A 5,222-nucleotide genomic window follows, 5' to 3' on the forward strand; every position below is an offset into this window, starting at 1 on the left:
TGAATTACACATGCCTGTTCCTGACTTAAGACAACTTGCAATATCATCTCTTTGAAGAAGATGTTCCAGTTGTGTCTGGATGGGCAAGGATAAGAAGAAATTCCCATTCTTCAAGGAGCTCTTTCTATCCCATGAAAAGTTACAAACAGAACATTGTCCCTCAGTAACTTGCTCACCAATGTAATATTCACACCTGGGACAGTAGATGTGACATTCAAGATGACCTCGTATTGGTTCAAGCTCTTTTAAGAACAAATGCTTAGAAGTCTGAACGCTTTCTGGACAGTGGATATTAATCAAATCTAGAAGATCAGACAGGGCCAGACCAGTAAGTGAGTGTCTCAGGGCATATGCAAGTATAAGTAGAAAACTCTGAGCTTTGGTTAATTGTGAGCCGGTGTACAGTGGCTCATCATTTATCGTTAAAAACCTCTCATTGGTTTCTCTTCCCAAAGGAATTTCTCCTTTTTCTCAATTGTCAGTGCTTTTGTATGGGCCAGAGTCTTGGTCACAGGCCTCCTGCTGCAGGTCCTGCAGGGAATAAGCAGATAAAATTTTAGGAAAAGTACTATCAGTACTATTTTAATTCAAAACACAGATACCAAAAACATGTCTAGTAATTTAACATAACAAATTCAATAACTCACAGCAATGCCGCTGGCACCACATGCTTCTTCAGGTCCACTGTCTGAGTCATCACAGGTGTCCTGATCCGGGTGCAGCTGGAGGAAAAAAGGAAACATTTGTAGATAAATCAGGTATATGGCATACATGTCTTTAACGCATGTACATATGTAATACTTAGCAAAGCGATCCATTGTGTGGCAGTCTACAAGTGTGAAAGCCAACACAGTGAATATTTGTCTCAAATCGAGCGCTAAGGCGTCTTGGCAACTGGGATGATGGTGGAATGTTTGAGACAGGCAGGGACCACACACGACTCCAGAGAGCTGTTGAAGATCCTAGTGAAGATGGGAGCCAGCTGGTCAGGGCAAACTTTCAGGCAGGACGGGTACACTCCATCAGGTCCTTGAGCCTTCCTGATCTTCTGCTTTTGAAACTGCTGACGCACATCTTGTTTGCAGATCCTCAAAGCAGATGAGTGGTCAGGTGTGGGGGAGGTGGGGGTTCCAAGTGGGTTCTGTGGTGCAGTGATGGTGGGGGGAGGCGTAGTTCACGTTCAAGTTCAAGTTCATCCATCCATCCATCCATCCATCTTCTTGTCCGCTTCTTCCCTTTCGGGGTCGCGGGGGTGCCGGAGCCTATCCCGGCTACTGAAGGGCGAAGGCGGGGTACACCCTGGACAGGTCGCCAGTCTGTCGCAGGGCCTCAATCACACCCATTCACTCTCACATTCACACCTAGGGGCAATTTAGAGTCACCAATTAACCTATGAAGTTCAAGTTCAAACAACTTTATTTATCCCCGAGGGGCAATTCTGTTTTTTGATGCAGAGAGTGCCTTCAATCAACATACAAGTTACACATGACACAGGAGTATAAAGAGAAATAAAAATAATAATAACAATAAGGGGAGAAAAACTGTACAATCCTATGATTCCTTAATACAGGAGAGGACGTTGGATAAAAGAGACAATATATACAAGAAGATGGTTTAAAAATATTGGACATAAATAGAATTGTAAATATATAAGTATATATATATATATATATATATATATATATATATATATATATATATATATATATACACGAGCCGACAACGTTGTTGTCGGCTAGCGCTAGCTAGCTAGCTCTGAACGTGGCTATGACAACAACGCGTCGGTCGGAAATCCAGCGACGGCGTCGAAATAAGATGTGCCGGGTCGGTAAGTACATAGATCGCTACCACTATACACAACGGATCAATGGTGACAAAAACAGACAAGAAAAAAAACGTATAAATTAGGTAGAAATAAACTAAATAAACATAAGCTACTCTCTCTGCATCAACCGGTCGACCGCACGAGCAGTGACCTGGAAGTCTTTTCAAACCTGGAGTAGAAGTTGTTGAGGTCCTCAGCCAGGCGGAAGCTCTCTGCAGGGCGAGGGGATGGTCTCCTGTAGTTGGTGAGGGTCTGCAGGCCCTTCAGAACTGTAGTGGAGTCGTTGGTAGAAAACTGGTCCGTCAACTTTTCAGTATAGGTCCTCTTTGCTGCCTTAATCTCCTTTGTTAGCTTGTTCCTGGCCTGCTTGTTCAGGTCCCGATCCCCACTCCTGTAGGCCTCTTCTTTGTCCTGGCGTAGTCTCCTCAGCTTTGCAGTGAACCACGGTTTGCTATTGTTTTATGTGCAGAAGGTTTTGGTCTGCACACACATGTCCTCACAGAAACTAATGTAGGATGTCACAGTGTCTATTTTCTTTTAGGAGTACATTTAAAATGTATTATAGCTCACTCGCAAAACATGTAAACATGAAAACACGGTGACATAGTCAGTCAACACATGTTCCCACGTTTTTTGTTGTAGTTTATTTTTTTAATTTCCTTGAACTCCATATTGTAATATATCAGATAACTTGGCATACAGAAACCCATTTTATGCAGCACACTCAAAACATCACGCTGATTTACTCACCGTTGTCTGTCCCGATAGCTTCTTGATTGCTTCAGTGAGTTTCCTGGGGGCAAGAAAAGAATAAAGATTTTGTATGACCTGACCCATAAAGCTACATGCATGGGCGTTCTGTGGCTGCTCTGAATAAAAACGCTACATAAAAACACATAATCCTGCGTTTCATGTTGTAGTGTTCAAAATCTCATCGTACAAACTTAAACTGTTTAAAATGAGAGATGGCTGAATTTTTTACCAGGACTTGGAGTTAGTGATGAATGTACCAGGCCCGGGCCTAGAACACTGTCCAAGTTCCCTCCAGAACACCCCATACCCACCCCCAACTCCCAAAAACTACGCTGGATACGACGTAGGAAATTCCAAGAAATTAAAATTGGATAAATACAAATAATCCAATGCATCTATTTGTGACTCAACTTTGTTCTGATGGTAAAAGTGTGGTTGGTTTAATCAGAAATACCATTTAAACATGTTTTTTGTTCGAAATTGTTTGACCGCAATGCATTGTGGTCTGTTTCGGCTAATCGAATTAGCACCGATCCAGGCTAGTCTTAAGCAATTTCTGGGATATTTCTAGTGCACTCGATTCGGACAGAACTAGAAATGGGTAAACACACTTTAAAGGAAGCCTGTCTGTCTGTTCATGAAGCCTCGTGTAACCACATGCCCTATGTTAAATGGCAATATAATCGATGAGTTTTACAACAAAAGTTACTGTCACGCCCAACAAAAATGTGCCATCTGATACAGAGCTCTAAAGCACAAACCTCGTTTTCCAGTATCTTCTTGTTCTTGATGGAATATCATATGTAGAATCCGGTAAGATATATTTCCTTCTTCTTTCATCCATAATGACTTTTTTGAAACAAGAAAAAGCACAAAAACCAACACGAAGGACGCTTTATCACTCCTGTGATGGAACTGAAAGCAGTCTGGTTCCGCACATGCGCAAAAGGCGTCTTCTTCTACTTGTTCGGACAGGAAGACTGCGAAATGCGTCAACTTCCGCTAGATGGTCCCAAACCAAAAAGCCAGTATAAAAAGGCGACATATTGTTGCGGCATGGTAGAGCATTGTGACCGGCTTCGAGCGTATGCTGCTAGATTTCAAGCTTTAACAATCAGGGAACAATGAAGTTTGCACTGGTGAGCTGGTCAACCGGCGAGGACAAAGACGCCCTCAGCATTATCCCAACAGCTTGGATTGTCGATTATGATGCGGAAAGCCAAAAAAAGGTATATTACGTGGAGTTTCGAACAGGCAAGAAACCGACCAATGGATGGATGGTTGAACCGGCGGAGATTTTACATTTAGCAGGCAAGTACTCGTCGTTGTTGTTGTTTTGCTTTCTCTACAATTTTGAAAATTACAAAAATTATGGTTAAACAAATTAAGTGGCACTAAAACAATCAACTTTAGCGGTTCGCCGTTGGCTAATGTCAAGAGTTTGTTTGTCTTTAATTTTTATGATGATTTTTTTTTTTTTTTTTTTTTGTAGCCGAAAGTGGAAAGGCCTTGGTCATTTTTCAGTAGAATGGCTGATTGCATCAGAAATTCACCTTTGATTTGGGGGTGGGGTTGTTGGTGCAGGATATCAACCTGGGCTCATGGCCCATGCACGTTTCCTTTGTTCCCATTGGCCCGCCATTTTCTCCAAGTAGAACAAGGGTACTCATTCTGGGCCTTGAGAGCCACCACCCCTACCCGTGTACTTTAAAACAGTATAAATGTCTACCCTGCTTTGTTTTAACGCAACGTTTTGAGGTTTTGACGTTTTGAGGTGGAACCTTCAGCCGAACGACGTCAGGCTCTGGACCCCCAGAAGCTAAAGGCTCTACTTGGTAAAGTTATTTTTTTTATTTAATGTTTCTATACCAGATATGGTGCTTTAAATCATGATTTAGGCTTACAGTGCTTGTGTACTTTATCTTTTACAAATGCTGTCATCCAGCACCATCCAGATGCAAAGGTGGCGGAGATAAGGGCAAACATAAATAAAAAAATCTGTGAGCTCTGGCACCAAGAAAAAAAGAAAACAATGGACAGTTGTAGCTCTTTAAATTTTTAGTTTGAATTTAAAATTTTGTGTGATGTTTTTTATTTGAATAAAATTCAAACAATCATTGCTGTGTCATTGAATGTTTTTTCTAAAACCTGAAATATATCTGATGTTGCATAGCATCTTTGTATGTAAGGTATTATCTTAAAGGACATAACTGGTATAAATGCTCTGTGCTCTATAATGCAATATTATAGAGCATATATCAAGTATATACAGCAATATATTACTGTATAAATCGTAGCATATTATGCAGCATATATCGGTATATACAGCAATATATCACAGTATAAATTTAAATATATCATAGAGCATATATCAGTATATTAATCAAGATATTACAGTATAAACCACAATATATTAATTGGTATATTTCAATATACGAAAACGGCAAAAATAGGTGTATTTCAATATATGAAAAAGTATATAGCTTCCATATATGGAATATACTGTAAATATATTGTTGCTCAATATATTGAAAAATATATTTTTGTTTCGTAAGGGGAGTCAGAACTAAACATGGAGAAGCTGCATTCAGCTTCTATGCACCACAGATCTGGAACAGACTTCCAGAAAACCTTAGATCTGCTG

This window comes from Oryzias melastigma, linkage group LG22, assembly GCF_002922805.2.
Source record: "Oryzias melastigma strain HK-1 linkage group LG22, ASM292280v2, whole genome shotgun sequence".
NCBI lineage: Eukaryota > Metazoa > Chordata > Actinopteri > Beloniformes > Adrianichthyidae > Oryzias > Oryzias melastigma.